Raw genomic sequence first — 19,815 nt, 5'->3', positions numbered from 1 at the left:
GCAGGGACTGGGAGACTAGGTAGGATTGAGGGAAAGATGAACAGGGCAAAGTACAGAGATATCATTTATGAAAACCTGCTCCAGAGCGCCCAGGACCTTTAGACTGGGCAGAAGGTTCACCTTCCAACAGGACAACGACCCTAAGCACACAGCCAAGACAACGCAGGAGTGGCCACTCAATGTTCGAGTGGCCCAGCCAGTACCCAAACTTGAACCTGATCGAACATCTTTGGAGAAACCTGAAAATAGCTGTGCAGCGATGCTCCCCATCCAACATGACAGAGCTTGAGAGGATCTGCAGAGAACAATGGGAGAATTTTCCCAAATACAAGAGTGCCAATTATGTAGCGTCATATCCAAGAAGACTCGAGGCTGTAATCACTGCCAAAAGGTGCTTCAACAAAGTACTGAGTAAAGGGTCTGAATGCCTATGTAAATATCAGTTTTCTATTTTTAATACATTTGAAACATTTCTAAAAACCTGTTTTTGCTTTGACATTGTGTGTAGATTGATGAGGGAAAAAAAACAATACATTTTAGAATAAGGCTGTAATGTAACAAAATGTGGAAAAAGTCAATGGGTCAGAATACTTTCCAAATGCACTGTATGTTTTGACCATGAAAGTTTACAATCTAAGGTAACAACAAGTAATTTAATCTCAACTTGATCAACAGCCACACCATTCATTACCAGATTCCACTGAGGTCTAGAACTTAGGGAAACAAATACAATGCTCTTAGTTTTAGAGACGTTCAGGACCATTTCATTACCAGTGGTGTAAAAGTACTACTTTTTTTTAGAGCATCTGTACTTTTACTATTTATATTTTTGACAACTTTTACTCCACTACGTTCCTAAAGAAAATAATGTACCTTTTACTCCTTACATTTTCCCCGATACCCAAAAGTACTTGGTACATTTTGAACGCTTAGCAGGATAGGAAAATTGTCTAATTCACACACTTATCAAGAGAACATCACTGGTCATCCTTACTGCCTCTGATCTGGCAGACACACTAAACACAAATACTTCATTTGTAAATTGTCTGACTGTTGAAGTGTGCCCCTGGCTATTCATACCTGAAAAAAAAAAAAATAAATTGTACCATTTGCTTTGCCTAATACTGTATAAGGATTTTGAAATTATTATTTATACTTTTGATACTTAAGTATATTTGTTTTTACACAGCTGCTTCGCACCGTTTTATCTATGCATAGTCACTTTAACCCTACCTACATGTACAAATTACCTTGACTAACCTGTACCCCCACACATTGTCTCAGTACCCCCTGTATATAGCCTTGATACTGTATTGTATTACTTTTTACTTTCGTTAGTTTGGTAAATATTTTCTTAACTCTTTCTTGAATTGCATTGTTGGTTAAGGGCTTGTAAGTAAGCATTTCACGGTAAGTGTTGTATTCGGTGCATGTGACAAAGTTTGATTTGATTCCACGATATGGCAGAGGTTGAAAAGCCACAAGTTCTCAACAACAGGTTATGGTCAATAATATCAAAAGCTACACTGAAATCTTACAGTACAGCTCCCACAATCTTCTTATTATCAATTTATTTTAACCAATCATCAGTCATTTGTGTCAGTGCAGTACATGTTGAGTGCCCCTCTCTCTAAGCATGCTGAAAGTTTGTTGTTCATTTGTTTACAGAGAAATAGCATTGTAATTGGTCAACAACAAAACATCCAACAGTATACTAAAGTGCTGGCAGGTCTGCTGTTAGAACCAGTAATGGCCGCTTTACCACTCTTGGGTAGCGGAATGACTTCAGGCCTGAGGACAAAGACTTTCCTCTATGCTCAGATAGGAATGGCTATAGAGTCAGTTACCTCAGTTGTCAATGCCAGGAGGTTTGTCATTATTGAGCAATAACAATTTTTCTACCTCTCCCACACTAACTTGACAAAATTTCATTTACAATGCTTTTCTTTCATTATTCGTTTTTGTATGCATGAGTACGATTCATTGTCGGCATTTTCTACCTAAGTTGGCCCACTTTGGAAAAATTATTGTTATCGATCAATAATGACAAACCTCCTGGCATTGACAACGTAGATGGAAAGCTACTGAGGATGGTAGCTGACTCTATAGCCACTCCTATCTGTCATATCTTTAATCTGAGCCTAGAGGAAAGTCTTTGTCCTCAGGCCTGGAGGGAAGCCAAAGTAATTCCGCTACCCAACAGCGGTAAAGTGGCCTTTACTGGTTCTAACAGCAGACCTATCAGCTTGCTGCCAGCTCTTAGCATACTGTTGGAAAAACTTGTTTAACCAATTACAACACCTCAATAACACTTAACATAACATCTTCTGTAAGCATTACAGGGATATGGCTCTGAATATATATACACAGTAACACCTCCCCATAAGCATTCCTGTCTCTTCGATAGATGTTATATCCTTTTATTGCTATATCAAATGAATTATCTAAGTGAGTCTCAGAAATGGCTATTATATGAATCTTATTTGGGCTCCCAAGTGGCGCAGCGGTCTAAGGCACTGCATCTCAGTGCTAGAGGTATCACTACAGACCCTGGTTTGATTCCAGACTGTATCACAACCGGCAGTGATTGGGAGTCCCATAGCGTGGCGAACAATTGGCCCAGCGTCATCCGGGTTAGGGTTTGGCAGTCATTATAAATAAGAATTTGTTCTTAACTGACTTGTCTAGTTAAATAAAGGTTTAAAAAAACATTGATGTTTAGCAAGTTATTGACTTCATGAACCTTATTTCTAAGGTTAGATATATTAATATGGGCTGTTTTCAGTCCTGTCCTGGGTAGCTTATCAGAGATAGACAATATGGAAGAGCCAACAAAAAAAATAACACAGTGCTGGTCATTATTTTGCTATAAAATAAACAAAATCCTTATCGAAACCCCAATTCGTAATGCAGACATTCCAAGTAAATGACAGAAACAAAAAATATATATATATTTATATTGTTTATTGAACAAAAGTAGTTTAACAAACTCAGATTTGATGTGCAAAAATGTTACCACCTTCAGTCAATAGCTTGTGGCACCTCCATTAGCAGCGATAACGTGGAGTAAACATCTCCTATAGCCAGTAATCAGTCTCATGATTTTTGCCCACTCCTCCTTACAGGTTTGAGGGGTGTCTGGCATGAACTGCCCGCTTCAGGTCCTGCCACAGCATCTCGATTGGATTTAGGTCAGGACTTTGGCTTGGCCAATCCAAAAAAGGTCAATTTTGGACTCGTCGGTCCAGAGAATGGACTTCCAGAAACATTCAGGTTTGTCCAGGTGATCTCTGGCAAACTTAAGATGGGCAGTTTGGTTCTTTGACAGCAGAAGCTTCTTCCTAGCAACCATCGCATGAATGGCATTTGGATTCAGTGTTCTTCTTATTGTCACCTGAGCTGCAGCAAGGGAAGTATGCAAATCTCTAGATGTTATGTTTGGGTTGGCTTTTACCGGATTTATTATTGTTCGAGGCTCTTGGGGATATTTTGGAAGGGCGTCCACTTCCATGCCGAGTTGCTGTCATGTTAAATGCTCTCCATTTGTAAATGATTTGCCTGACAGTGGACTGATGAAGCTCAAATCTTTTTGAGATGATTTTATAGCCTTCCCCAGACTGATGTGCTCTCACCACCCTCATGTCCTCTGAGATCTCCTTTCCTCTCGGCATGGTGTGCTTTGTATTCACCTGGATGGGTAACACCAAACCGACCAGGTTTCTTACCTCTATTTAGAGTCCCCCCCAAACAATCTCTCCTTTGATTGATTCATTTGGTATCAAATTATTTACCCACCTGATTCTACTTAAACTACTTAATTTAACCAATGCAACTTGGGGTTCACTTATTTTTACACCTGCACTAATTCCTGTTTAATTTTGTTTTTTTACTACATGCATGATTCTCTACACCAACATATGGTATTGGTAAATATACAGGGAAGCAAACTGGTGAGGGCCCACTGAAACATGCAAAACATCCCTGCTAGGGGGAAATGCAGGTTGGAACTAATTAAACAACAAAAAATATGATATACATGATCAGTCTCGGTGTGTAAAATAAAAAGTGGTTAATATGAACCTAACTCACAGCTAAAAAATGTAAAGAAAGCAATCCAATGTTAGTTATTTGTTACCTAGACTTTACTGCAAATGACACTCAAGTCTTGAGAAAGAACAATACACTAATATTGCAGTTAGCCATGAAGGCCTTTCTAATAGAACGCTTGTGACCACACACACACTAAAAAAGTAGAAATACAATGAAACAAACAGGCATTCTATTTTTGCTCTATAATAGATATCGATCAAGTGCACAAGGCTACACATGTGCAAAAATAACGTTCACTGAGTAAAACATTTCAATAATCCCCCCCTCACTCACACACACACGCGTTACTGTCAAGTTCAACACAACTAAAGCAATATCTTTGGGCTACACTGCACATTTGTTCTACAATGTGCCAACAGAGCACGATACCCTTTGTTAGCATAATTGATCTCTTTCAGGCAGAGAGTACACCTGGCATACCCTTTTTTATCCACTGTATTGAAAAAGACCAAGGTAAAGTTGGTTTTATATTCACACATTCAGACATTCGCCAAAAGCCATTTTAAAATAGTAAAAATCAATAACTAATTAATTGATTGTCACAGAAACATAAAAATATATATGGTGTACTCTATAAATGTCTAGCATACTTTTACAACCTTTGTTTTGAATAAATAAATCCAGTTTTGATTTGATAGAAATACATCTTTCAAATGCAATTTAAAGGTGTATAAATCAATAACTAATTCACCATGTCACAGAATCCTCAATCTAGATATGATTTATTCTATAAATGTCTAGAATACTTTTACAACCTTTGATTCTGTCATAATCAGTGAAAACGTTATTGATTTATATAGCTTTAAATGGCATTTGATAGGATTTTATGTATTTCTATCAAGTCAAAACTGGAATTGTTCCTCAAAATAAAGGTTATGCTAGACATTTATAGAATAAATCATACCTAGTTTGATGTTCCTGTGACAAATGGTGAATTTCTGATGAATGTGTAAATATAAAACCAACTTTGCCTTGGTTTTAAAAAGTGGGAAAGTGTGTGGTGTTCCTTTCACCTCTATAGTGGCATCCAGCTTAAGCCAGGCCCAGCTCCACTTGTTTAACAAGAAACGCCTCATTTTCACCCAATTCTCTCATTCAGAAAATTAACAGCATAGTATAGAGGGAAACATTACTGTTAGTTCAGATAGTTTGTTCATTAGCTAGTTAACATTTCACACAGATTGCCAGGGTCCAGTAAGCAACTAACGCGTTATAACTTGAACGGCAACAGTTAATATTATAGCGAATTGGTTAGGTTACTAACGTTAGCTGTCTGACTTTATGGCCATTTCACAGTCTGCCGATATGGAGGCCTATAACAAGGCCTATGGTGTCATCACTACTGTGTCTCGCCACTTTGGCCTGGATGAGGGCAAGGTTCTTGGCAGTCTGGCGAAGTACACTTCCAAGCAAGGGCTTTGGGATGGAGAGGCAAAATGGCAGTCTTGCCAACATATCTCATCAGCTACCTGGTGAAAGGGACTTTGTTGATCTGAGGCTCTTTCCCCTGTTGCCTCCATCATCCTCCAAATCCCACCAACATCAGCCGCATCAGAGCGCAACTGGTCCTTGTTTGGGAACACACACACCAAAGCACGCAACAGGCTGACCAATACAAGGGTTGAAAAATTGGTGGCCAGCCGGGTAAATTTGAGGCTTTTTGAGGCTGACAACGAGCCATCCTTAACAAGGTTGGAAAGTGACAGTGAAGATGAGGCCTCAGAGTCTGATGTTCAAGAGATGGACATTGAGGAGATCCAGGGAGAAGACATGGAAGCCTGAGAGGAAGACAACCAAAGCTTTAGTTTCTAGACTATAATTTTACAGATGCATGTTGAAAACGTTTTTGGGAGATGCGACGGGTCATTGGGGATCATTCAATAGTCCCTTTCTTTTGTTGTTCAGTGAAGTCATCCCATGTGAAGAGTTAACTCCTTTAATTAAAGTTCAATTCGTAACAAAATTGTTTTTTTTATTTCTATTGGAAGGATTTAATCATTTGCAATTATGTCTTCTTATGATAAGGTAAAATGTTTTGTTTCTATCTCCATATAATATGGTAAATATATCCAATGCAAAAAACATGACATTTAAATGGTATTAATATTAATTTTCATATATTTGTTAATTCCCATGGAAAATTTCTACCTCTAAATATTCCACAAAATGTGCAACTCTACTTGATTGAAACACCTGATTGGCCTCTCATACCACGATGCTGTATGTTTCTCAGCATAAACTGCAGCACTAACTCCTCTCTGTTCCCTGCTGGCCTGGGGTGTAATCATAAATCCCAAACATTTTGCAACGGAAATCGTTTACTCAAAATGGAATACGTTTTGCAACAAATACAAGAGTTTATATCGGATAAATTCAAGTATGTCCTTTCCCGATTTGTTTTGTTTGTTTGAGTCCCCAATCTGTAGTCTCAACCTGCTTTAAAAAGGAGACCACCATCATCCCAGTGCCCAAGAAAGAAAATATGACATGCACAAATGATTATCGCCCCGTTGTACTAACCCCGGTCATCATGAAACGCTTCGATAGGCTGGTCATGGCCCACATCAAGGCCAGCACACTGGACCCACTCCAATTTGCCTACCGCTCCAACAGATCCATGGAAGATGCCATTTCAATCATTTCACATGGCCGTAACACATTTGGACAATAGGAACACCTATGTGAGAATGCTGTTCATTGACCACAGTTCAGAATTCAACACTATTGTTTCCTCCAAGCTCGACACCAAGCTCAGAGCCCTGGGTCTGGACACCACCCTCATGCTGTGAGGATTGGCAACATCTCCACACTGACTCTTAACACAGGGGCCCCCCAGGGGTGAGTCCTCAGTCCTCTGCTGTACTCCCTGTTCACCCACAACTGGCTTTGCACGACACCAATTCCATCATCAAGTTTGCTGACGACACCCCGGGTTGTAGGTGTGATAAACAACAACAAGTCAACCTATGGGAGGTAAGTGAACTGGCATGACAACCACTACCTCAATGTCAGCAAAACAAAGTTGATTGTTGACTTCAGGAAGCAGAGGGAACCACGAGCAGAACTGCAGTAGAGAGAGTCAGCAGAAGTTCCTCAGCATCCACATCATCAAGGACTTGTCATGGACCAACAACACCACCACTCTTGTCAAGAGGGCGCAACAGCGCCTCTACTTCCTAAAGCAGCTGAAGAAACGTGGCATTGCCGCCCCGGGTCCTCTCCAAACACTACCGCTGCACCACCGAGAGCGTCATGACCGGTTGCATCATGGAATTGCTCCGTCCACGACCAGAAGGCCCTCCAGCGGGTGGTGAAGACGGCCCAGTACATCACTGGGACCGTGGTCCCACCCATCCAGGACATCTACTTGAAACAGACGGTATCGGAGCATAACGTCTGATACCAACAGGCTCAGACAGTTTCTATCTACAAGCCATCAGAATGCTTAACACTTGAACTGGACTGCCCACTTGCTCTGATTCTCTGCACCTTAGCACGCACACATCACAACTGCTGCTCCCAGACTCTTATTACACTGCCCCCACATCCCCCGTTCACCGATACACATGTAAATATTGGGACTATAAATACTGTGCCTTTCTGTATTATACATATGCTCAAATGTTTATTCTATTCTACTGAACCATTTACTTTATGTTCATATTCTTATCTTTTATTATTGTTGTTGCAATGTCGAGAAGGAAACTGCAAATAAGCATTTCGTTGGACGGTGTATACCATGTGTATCCCCTACATACGACTAATAAAAACTTGAAACTTTTTTGGTTTGGTTTCTAGTGAATAGGCCTACGCCCCAGGTTTGTGTGAGTGAGGTTACGTCATGTGTCTGTATGTGTTCTAATGGTTACACAAGTAAGCACATGTCTCCTGATATTTCCACCCTTATGCTGTACTATGGTGCAACACTACCAAGGCCTTCCCCACTCTCTGAATGGAATGAGCTACAGGCTATGAAATATACAGTAAAATTACCAAGGCAACATGCTGATTTTCTACAAAAGAAGCTGTCTCTTCTGAAATTGAATAAAATGGCAGAGCTATTTACGACATTGCACACCATTTAATCTCAGATGGCACATTAAAGATCACTTAATGGCCTAATGTCAAAATAAGTCCATGTTCCAAGACTTCTGTTATGTTGATGAAGCTATATGACTCAACTCCAAGTGGATAAGAAAGGTACCGTCTGAAATTCTGGTATTATTAATACGGTACCCATCTTCCCCATTCTTTTGGGATTGAAGAATTAACCGGTAGTGGATCAATGGATCAGATGGCATACAGTGGGCTTGGGACTCAATCAACATAAATAAATACACACACACACACACACACACACACACACACACAGTGGGGAGAACAAGTATTTGATACACTGCCGATTTTGCAAGTTTTCCTACTTACAAAGCATGTAGAGGTCTGTAATGTTTTATCATAGGTACACTTCAACTGTGAGAGATGAAAAAAAAAAAAAAGTGCAAATCAATCCCAGAACAACAGCAAAGGACCTTGTGAAGATGCTGGAGGAAACGGGTACAAAAGTATCTAGAACCACAGTAAAACGAGTCCTATATCGACATAACCTGAAAGGCTGCTCAGCAAGGAAGAAGCCACTGCTCCAAAACCGCCATAAAAAAAGCCAGACTACGGTTTGCAACTGCACACGTGGACAAAGATCATACTTTTTGGAGAAATGTCCTCTGGTCTGATGAAACAAAACAGAACAGTTTGGCCATAATGACCCTTGTTATGTTTGGTGGAAAATGGGGGATGCTTGCAAGCAGAAGAACACCATCCCAACCGTGAAGCACGGTGGTGGCAGCATCATGTTGTGGGGTTGCTTGGCTGCTGGAGGGACTGGTGCACTTCACAAAATAGATGGCATCATGAGGTAGGAAAATTATGTGGATATATTGAAGCAACATTTCAAGACATCAGTCAGGAAGTTAAAGCTTGGTCGCAAATGGGTCTTCCAAATGAACAATGACCACAAGCATACTTCCAAAGTTTTGGCAAAATGGCTTAAGGACAACAAAGTCAAGGTATTGGAGTGGCCATCACAAAGCCCTGACCTCAATCCTATAGAAAATGTGTGTTCAGAACTGAAAAAGCATGTGCAAGCAAGGAGGCCTACAAACCTGACTCAGTTACACCAGCTGTCAGGAGGAATGGGCCAAAATTCACCCAACTTATTGTGGGAAGCTTGTTGAAGGCTACTCGAAACATTTGACCCAAGTTAAACAATTTAAAGGCAATGCTACCAAATGAGTGTATTTAAACTTCTGACCCAATGGGAATGTGATGAAAGAAATAAAAGCCGAAAGAAATTATTTTCTCTACTATTATTCTGACATTTCACATTCTTAAAATAAAGTGGTGATCCTAACTGACCTAAGACAGGGTATTTTACTTGGATTAAATGTCAGGAATTGTGAAAAACTGAGTTAACGTATTTGACTAAGGTGTATGTAAACTTCCGACTTCAACTGTGTGTGTGTATGTATATATATTTGGCATTTCTTTTGTACGACATAGGCCTATTTGTTTAATTTATAGGGTGGAGGGGCTTCACCATGACGTTTTGTAACTTTCTAGTCTTTCAGCTCCTAGTAATGGATATTGTAAATCACAAATACCAGTATACTGTAAGGTTATTATTGCACTATCACTCCCCTCTTGTTATGTAAATGACATGTATTGACTAATAACAGTGACAGAATGATCTACTTACTACATTGATGCCAAAAATGGGTGTTTCCAGGCAGGGACAACCTATCATGTCCCAGCAGTGTCTCCACCAGCTTGTTTTCACCTAACTTCAGCACCAGCCATTTTATTTGACAGGAAAGGAAAGTTGAAGCCAGGATGTGGTTTTATAACACCCCCAGCATGGTTCTGTATGAACTCGTTCCATACTAGAGGTTCTTTGAAAAGTGGAACAAGTTCAACGTCACCACTCATTGAAATGAATGTGATATTCTGTTATTTTATGATTGTGCAATGGATCAGAAGCTTTCCTTTGCGCTTTCACCTCTTTAAAAACACATTTGTTTACATAAACAAAATAATAAGCATCCCTTCTTTAACCCTATAGCATACTTCTGCACTAAAAATAACGTACCTTGAAATAAAATATTCACTTTTAAAAAGTCAATTTCCATCTCTCATTCACTACTTGAGTAAACCACCAAAATGTTTACTCAACATTGCATTACCTTATCTAACTACTCCATCTATGGAATGAATCTTTGTCATACTACAACCCTAATGAAAACATCACATATTTGACTAGTGGGGGGGACAGACAACCACCCAGCAAGCCAGCGGGATGGCACACTTGCTCTACAGAGAGAAGTGTCAGTCAGTCGTTTTCCAAGGTTGTGTAGAGTACAGCCCCTGGTGACAGCTGTCACCTAGGTGACCACCTCAAACTAGGCTATTCCTGGCATTTGCCTTAAGATAATAACCAAGAGGTAGTACTGGTTATTATTCCAACAACGTCATCCAAAAACACCATTCCACAATTATTACTGAAGTATATCTTATCAGAACTGGTTTCAACATAGGACAACATTACCTGCTTCAGATGACATTTGAAAAAGTGCTCATTACAGAATTATAACTGTTCCAAACAATCAGATGCATTTGAAACCTGGCTGGAGGATGTTTACTACCCTCTAAAGGTGGGAACTGGGAGGAGGGGTAGAGAGTGAGTCAGTGGTCAGGATAAATATTTGCAGGTATTTCTCCCTCATAACACTAAAACATGTCAATCATTCTTTACAACTGTCATGATTATAACTATTGGTATCAAAGTGGGACTGTGTGTAGGGTTGACACACATTTCAAAAACACCTTCCTCTTTTAACTTCTGTATGGGTAGTCACACAAGGTCACCACTTCCCTTCTGATAAATAGAAAGGGATTTCTTTTACTCATCTCCGTACTTGAAAAAAGGAACTACGCTCTGGGCATAGATGTCAGTTCAACATCAACATTTTGATTTACATTTGGTTGAGTTGTCAACTATTGTGAATTCAATGTGAAATCAATTAAACATTTCACCACGTCATTGGATTTAGGTTAAAAGTTAGGTGAAAAACAAAATGCCCTTACGTTGATGACTTTTTCCACATTGATTCAAGGTCGTAATTCTGATTTTGGGGGTTGAAATGGCCTGGAAAAAAACGTTGATTCAACCTGTTGTCAACCATTTTGTCAACCATTTTGAAAAGAAGGTTGACGACATCCGATCCTCGTTTGTTAAGTCAAACGACACCGCTGGTCCTGCTCACATTGCCCTACCCTATGCTTTGACCTCTTTCTACCCTCTCTCTCCAGATGAAATCTTGCGACTTGTGACGGCCGGCCGCCCAACAACCTGCCCGCTTGACCCTATCCCCTCCTCTCCATACCATTTCCGGAGACCTTCTCCCTTACCTCGCTCATTAACTCATCCTTGACCGCTGGCTACGTCCCTTCCGTCTTCAAGAGAGCGAGAGTTGCACCCCTTCTCAAAAAACCTACACTCGATCCCTCCGATGTCAACAACTACAGACCAGTATCCCTTCTTTCTTTCCTCTCCAAAACTCTTGAGCGTGCCGTCCTTCGTCAGCTCTCTTGCTATCTCTCTCAGAATGACCTTCTTGATCCAAATCAGTCAGGTTTCAAGACTGGTCATTCAACTGAGACTGCTCTTCTCTGTGTCACGGAGGCTCTCCGCACTGCTAAAGCTAACTCTCTCTCCTCTGCTCTCATCCTTCTAGACCTATCTGCTGCCTTTGATACTGTGAACCATCAGATCCTCCTCTCCACCCTCTCCGGCGCGGCTCACTCTTGGAATGCGTCCTACCTGACAGGTCGCTCCTACCAGGTGGCATGGCGAGAATCCGTCTCCGCACCACGTGCTCTCACCACTGGTGTCCCCCAGGGCTCAGTTCTAGGCCCTCTCCTATTCTCGCTATACACCAAGTCATTTGGCTCCGTCATATCCTCACATGGTCTCTCCTATCATTGCTACGCAGACGACACACAATTAATCTTCTCCTTTCCCCCTTCTGATAACCAGGTGGCAAATCGCTTCTGTGCATGTCTGGCAGACATATCAGTGTGGATGACGGATCACCACCTCAAGCTGAACCTCGGCAAGACGGAGCGTCTCTTCCTCCCGGGGAAGGCCTGCCCGTTCCATGATCTCGCCATCACGGTTGACAACTCCATTGTGTCTGTCCTCCTCCCAGAGTGCTAAGAGCCTTGGCGTGACCCTGGACAACACCCTGTCGTTCTCCGCTAACATCAAGGCGGTGACCCGATCCTGTATGTTCATGCTCTACAACATTCGCAGAGTACGACCCTGCCTTACACAGGAAGCGCGCAGGTCCTAATCCAGGCACTTGTCATCTCCCGTCCGGATTACTGCAACTCGCTGTTGGCGGGGCTCCCTGCCTGTGCCATCAAACCCCTACAACTCATCCAGAACGCCGCGGCCCGTCTGGTGTTCAACCTTCCCAAGTTCTCTCACGTCACCCTGCTCCTCCGCACACTCCACTGGCTTCCAGTTGAAGCTCACATCTGCTACAAGACCATGGTGCTTGCCTACGGAGCTGTGAGGGGAACGGCACCTCCGTACCTTCAGGCTCTGATCAGTCCCTACACCCAAAGAAGGGCACTGCGTTCATCCACCTCTGGCCTGCTCGCCTCCCTACCTCTGTGGAAGCACAGTTCCCGCTCAGCCCAGTCAAAACTGTTCGCTGCTCTGGCACCCCAATGGTGGAACAAGCTCCCTCACGACGCCAGGACAGCGGAGTCAATCACCACCTTCCGGAGACACCTGAAACCCCGCCTCTTTAAGGAATACCTGGGATAGGATTAAGTAATCCTTCTAACCCCCTACCCTCCCCCCAAAAAAGATATAGATGTACTATTGTAAAGTGGTTGTTCCACTGGATACCATAAGGTGAATGCACCAATTTGTAAGTCGCTCTGGATAAGAGCGTCTGCTAAATGACGTAAATGTAAATGTTTTTGCCCATTGGGTAGTTACTCATTTGCCAGATAAAGGGTTCAACTGACACAGGCTTTCTCAATTCATCTTTCGTCAATTCCTCACCATTTCTATCACAATGGACAAGGTCCAAGGTCCCTCCCTAACATGTGGTTAAAAGGTAACATCCTGAAGTCAGACTTGACATAATAAGCATGAAACACACCTAGAATCTCACTGCCGTTAGACTGCCAATATCTACTTATCACAGGCCTTTCCTTCATTACAAAAGGGTTCTTCAGCTTTCCCCATACGATAACTATTTTTGGTTCCAGGTATAATCCTTATGGGTTCCATGTAAACCCTATGGAAAGGGTTCTACCTAGAACCAAAAGGGTTCTACCTGGAACTGAAACCAAAAGGGTTCTACCTGGAACCAAAAGGTTTCTTCAAAGGGTTCTCCTATGGGGACAGCCGAAGAACCCTTTTAAGTTCTAGATGGCATCTTTTTTTCTAAGCATGTAGAACAAAAGCGGTACCTGCTGCTTGCTGACTCGGTAGCAACGAACCCAGTGATTCTACTTGTAGAATTGCAATGGCTTGCCAACAACTTGACTTTGAGCCAATCAGACAACATTTTCTCCGTACATCCCCGGATAAGCCAGTCACACTTCATATGCAATGTAGGCTATGGGATAGGAGCTATCTAAGTGCACAGACGCAATGCACACAACACTAAATACGTCCTCCAAGTTAGCTAATCACGGCAGCTAGTATTGACATAACTAAATCATAATGGATTAGCTAGTTTCCATGAAACAGCTGCCTGTGTTAGCTGCCGAGTTAGCAAAGGACAGTGCACTAGCTATGTTGTGCTAGCTAGCAAATATGCTAACCTTAACTAGCTAGCTAAACATTTAGCTATGAGCTAGCACTTGCCGTATGGAATTATAGAGAGTGAATAAAATTGTTTCTTCGTCATCTTTCTAGGTAGTTCTCTAACTGATGCCATCTGGCTAGTATCCAGGTCGCAGTTTAAAGTGACCACTTGTTCTCAACTGGCCTACCTGGTTAAATGAAGGTGAAATAAAAATTGTATCAACAAGGGCTTTCTACAAAATAGCAACATTAGCGCAGTTAGCTTGGAATCAAGACCATAAGCAACACACACAGACATGCATTATTAACCTGTTAGGACTAGGGGGCAGTATTGACACGGCTGGATAAAAAAACATACCCGATTTAATCTGGTTACCACTCCTACCCAGTAACTAGAATATGCATATACTTATTACATATGGATAGAAAACACCCTAAATTTTCTAAAACTGTTTGAATGGTGTCTGTGAGTATAACAGAACTCATTTGGCAGGCAAAACCCTGAGACATTTTCTGACAGGAAGTGGATACCTGATGTGTTGTATTACCTTTAAACCTATCCCATTGAAAAACACAGGGGCTGAGGAATATTTTGGCACTTCCTATTGCTTCCACTAGATGTCACCAGCCTTTACAAAGTGTTTTGAGTCTTCTGGAGGGAGATCTGACCGAACAAGAGCCATGGAACGATGATGGCCCATTAGACACCTGGCGCGCGAGTTCATGTTGGGTACCCTCGTTCCAATACGTTATAAAAGAGTATGCATTCGTCCAACATGAATAATATTCAAGGTCTGGTTAAAAAAGGCCCTAATGATTTATGCTATACAACGTTTGACATGTTTGAACGAACGTAAATATATTTTTTCCCCTCGTTCATGACGAGAAGTCCGGCTGGCTTAGATCATGTGCTAACAAGACGGAGATTTTTGGACATAAATGATGAGCTTTTTTGAACAAAACTACATTCGTTATGGACCTGTGATACCTGGAAGTGACATCTGATGAAGAGAATCAAAGGTAATGGATTATTTACATAGTATTTTCGATTTTAGATCTCCCCAACATGACGTCTAGTCTGTATCGCAACGCGTATTTTTCTGGGCGCAGTGCTCAGATTATTGCAAAGTGTGATTTCCCAGTAAGGTTATTTTTAAATCTGGCAAGTTGATTGCGTTCAAGAGATGTAAATCTATAATTCTTTAAATGACAATATAATATTTTACCAATGTTTTCTAATTTTAATTATTTAATTTGTGACGCTGACTTGACTGCCGGTTATTGGAGGGAAACGATTTCCTCAACATCAATGCCATAGTAAAACGCTGTTTTTGGATATAAATATGAACTTGATAGAACTAAAAATGCATGCATTGTCTAACATAATGTCCTAGGAGTGTCATCTGATGGAGATTGTAAAAGGTTAGTGCATCATTTTAGCTGGTTTTATGGTTTTGGTGACCCTGTCTTTGAATTGACAAAACATTACACACAACTCTTGTAAATGTACTGTCCTAACATACTCTAAATTTATGCTTTCGCCGTAAAACCTTTTTGAAATCGTAAAACGTGGTTAGATTAAGGAGATGTTTATCTTTCAAAGGGTGTAAAATAGTTGTATGTTTGAAAAATTTGAATTTTGACATTTATTTGGATTCAAATTTGCCGCTCTTGAAATGCACCTGCTGTTGATGGAGTGCACCACGGGTGGCACGCTAGCGTCCCACCTAGCCCATAGAGGTTAACAAACAACTCTACTGCCACCTTCTGGTTTGGAGTATTTTAACAAGGCTGAGTGGCTGACTGCTTCCAAGGTCTTTGCTGTGTGAACACAAAAGAGATTGACTGCCGACACTCTGAACAGAGGTGCTAAGTGCTGTTGGCAGGAAAACGTTTGACAATCCTACTGGTGCATCTGAGCTTTTAGTGTAGAGCAGGTCTCACAGACAGTGTAGGATTATACAAGACTATGTAGGTTATGCAATGTATCGAATGACAGCATCCATAATCTCTGTGAGGAATGCATTGCCTCTGTTATGAAAATAACTTCCACACACTAATAAGCGCCTCATATCAAATCAATTAATTAATCCATTGAACGCTTATGGTAAACCTAGAATGAGTTGCTCGGGGAAATTATGTTGATGTTCGATCCAGGTGCAGATTTCTTGGCTGTCTGAGGTGACTAAACATTCCACAGAGTACAGTGTACGTGAAAGAGAAAGTTGGTCCGCAAAAGTCTTAAGTGAAAAAAAGTATTCTTTTAGTGCCTTCTATCAACTCAATGTGCTGAGGCAAAGTAAGTGATTTCATTTTAGCTATCACGAGGCTCCTCTTAAGGACACAAGCAAATGCCTTAATCTGATGGGAGAGTAGAGCAATTGGCCATCTCTTAAGAGGTACAAGTTAAGCCATTGTCCTCTCTGTATTAGACCACTGCTCCTGAGTGGCACAGCGGTCTAAGGGAGCAGCAGTCTAAGGCAATGCATCTCAGCACTAGAGGCGTCACTATAGATCCTGGTTCAATTCCAGGCTGTATCACAACCGGCCGTGAATGGGAGTCCCATAGGGCGGCGCACAATTGGCCCATCGTCATCTGGGTTTGGCTGGGGTAGGCTGTCATAAATAAGAATCTGTTCTTAACTGACTTGCCTAGTTAAATACATTTTAAAAATTACTAGATGGCTGGGGGGGAAATTACCTGGGAGAAGGAAAGGTAAAGCAGATACCTAGTTAGTTGTACAACTGAATGCATTCAACTGAAATGTGTCTTCCGCATTTAACCCAACCCCTGGGGGGCTGCCTTAAATCGACATCCACTGCCTTGCTCAGGGGCAGAACAACATATTTTTACCTTGTCAGCTCTGGGATTCGATCCAGCAACCTTTCAGACACCAGTCTTTTGCTTTATGGCCAATCAAGCAATGAGCAAAAGCATAAAATGATGACCCAAAGCATTCTAGTCAGTCCAGTCTGGGTCTTCCTTCCCTATACTGTAGGTTTCACAGACAGAGATGAACCCCAGTCCTGAACTAAAAAGCCTATATTTTATTTTGGGGCTTAATCAGTGTCCGGGAATCAGGCTGAAAATGTTGTGACACATCTGACGCAATCGCTTTGCGCAATTAGCCTCGAGACAAGGTTATCCCTTTAGGCAGCAGCCGTTGACAATTGACGCTCATCGGACGATAGTAACATGATGCATACTGTGTGTAAACAGTGACACCGCTCCATTAAGATCCTAATATTTACATTAGCATCAGAAAACAAACAGGGCCAGTCACCTTGAAGCAGTTTCTCACACCCCATTAAAATATTTCGCTATAGTTTTAAACTTACATGTCAAAGAAATAGCCTTGTGATGTGAGAGATAACAATCCTCCATAATCAACATACATGGAGGTAACCATTAACAATGGAACAAATCATTTATCCACACTACCATTGAAGAGTTGAATATACAGAATAATCATTAATGTTGATAAGCTCATAGCTGGCATCAGTGTGTATTGTGACAGTGATAGTATCCTTGGACAAAAAGAGAGCAATGGAAAGTGAGAGGAGCCTTCATGGGAAAGTGGAATGCTTTGCAACTGAAGCCCAAGGTCAAGTTGGTTTGCCCTGGCACTTACAGGAGCAATGTGTTCAGTTCAGACTCTCCACACTTGGTTGAGTTGATAACCAAACAATTCAATATCACTAAAAACATTTTTTTAAATGAGCTTGAAACCAGAGGTTGAGCTTGAAACCCTAGGCCTATTGTATGGTCTATTTTTTGTTTTATTCTGGGTTGAATTGAAACAATAGCTATTGTTGAATTTGCAAATGCCTAATAGTAGTCACATTTCATTTGCTCTGTTAAACCTAACCTTTTGAATGACTTCGATAACAGCAGTGAACCTATTTAGGTTTTAAGTGGAGAGATCTCAAAAAAAAAGTCAGTCATTCTCACTATAGCACATTGTTAATAGGCAGTGACAAACAGCATAGCTAAGTAGGGCTGGGCTTGGTTAAAACCCTGGATGGGAGACCGAAGGGTAGCTGTAGATAGATACATTTTCCAGTAGGAAGTGCTGCCCTGCTTATATATATATATATATGTTTTCCTTCTGATACGTGGATAGAGTCAAAGGTCTGACATTGTTTTAAAAGGTACAACTCAACATATATTATACAAGGTTTATCTCTTGAAATTTGGTTACCATGACGTAATCCCGTGGCTGAAATTTTACACTCAAATCAACCGTTTACGTTGATGACTTTTTTCAAATCCAATGTATTTCCCACGTAGATTCAACGTCACAATACGTTCACAAATTACGTTGATTCAAACACTTTGTGGCCAATGCGGCGCGTAGTGATGTTGACAACAAAACTGTCAAAATTGAAGGAAATAGGGACTGCATAGCCACATGACGCAGTTACAAAAATAAAATGCCTAACTTCACTGACAAAGTTTATCAAGTTAAGTGGTTTTCAAACCCGCTACCATGACTAATCCTATGCATGGTAATATAATAGGCGACTACAGTGACAGCCAACCATATACTATAGATTGTAAAACAGGTAACCTATTTGGCTGCAGGCAATAGTTAAACTTATTTTTCTAGTTTAATTCACAAATTAATTTTATACAGAACAGCACGTATGCTATAATTAGTGAAATAAAAGTGTTACCTACCTGGAACAAAGTGGTGGAGAGCGTGAGAAGTTAGAAGACAGAACCGTTAAAACAAGTGGTGTGGTGTGTCGTCCTTCAGGGCTGAGTTCAGTGCGAAAAAAGGTAATAATGCAATGTTCAATTAAACGGAAACGAAGTTTAAAAATGGGGTTGGGGAACGCTGTCAGCATGGCCGCTTCGATATAAATGTCACTCATTTCTTCAAGCCACACCCCGCCACACCCACCAAACGTCCCTCAGTCTGTTCAAGAACTCTGAAGAACGTTCCGTTCAGCAGAAGCCGTTAGGCAACGTAGCGAACGTTTAATCAAACTGAACGCACCCCTCGTAAAACGATTGAACCGCACTCCTTTTTTAACGTTTTGATGAAACAGGAAAGGGTGGGCGGTTAAAGGAAAAGGTGGAGTCTTTTTTCAGTAGAACTAGTTTAGACCCGTACCAATGTGCATGCTGAGACTGATCAGGACATTGATGGTCTACCCAAACTGAGAAAATATGTCAACAAAAAAAACATGCACTTAAAAAAGCAGTTTTAATGATCTCCTAAGCTAACCCATCACCTATAGGCCACCCAATGTACCATTTATTACACCCCTTTAGGCCTACAGTCCTGGCTCCCGTCTGAAAGCTGTGTAATAATGGCTACAATTACACTATTGACATCTTTTTGACAGTTGACACCAAAGCCTACTGTAAGGGGTGCAATTTAGTTATATCCTAGTGATCCTAATCACTTACAGTTAAAGCTTGGCATTGCACACAATTTTTATAAATCGAACATGAATTTCATCATTGATTATTGGCAATTACTTATTTTATGTGGGACTTCTGTTTAAGCTCTGGATTTCAAGAGGGACTTCTCTCATTTCTGAGCCCTTGGATTCAAGATATGTAGCTGGTGACATCCTGTGGATATTGTGGATCACTGCAGGGGGCCTTTCACCTGTAGTTCCCTAAACATCTCTTCAATGCAGCTGTGAGATACAGAACTCATGATTTAGAAATATACACTTTGATTAACAATGTTCAACATTATTTGATTTAGTAGAGGTTTATTTTTATTGAATAGACTGTACACATTTCGCGGATGTTATCGCAGGTGCAGCGAAATGCTTGTTTCTACCTCCAAAAATGCGGTAAA

At 41.1% G+C, this 19,815-nt stretch overlaps 1 protein-coding gene across 2 annotated transcripts in view; it reads right to left on the bottom strand.

Annotated features, from left to right (window-relative positions):
- elovl1b (ELOVL fatty acid elongase 1b) overlaps positions 1–18,939 on the bottom strand; it is a 33,180-nt gene extending 14,241 nt beyond the window's left edge. The window contains exon 1 of one of the 2 annotated variants that reach the window (XM_045696646.1): positions 18,675–18,939. The gene's annotated coding sequence lies outside the window, so the exon portion shown is untranslated. 2 annotated transcript variants of the gene reach the window in all.
- Positions 18,940–19,815: the final 876 nt, after the last annotated feature.

The sequence above is a fragment of the Salmo salar genome, chromosome ssa16 (genome assembly GCF_905237065.1).
Source record: "Salmo salar chromosome ssa16, Ssal_v3.1, whole genome shotgun sequence".
NCBI classification, from domain to species: Eukaryota; Metazoa; Chordata; class Actinopteri; order Salmoniformes; family Salmonidae; genus Salmo; species Salmo salar.
This window is presented reverse-complemented; position numbering and strand designations above follow the sequence as displayed.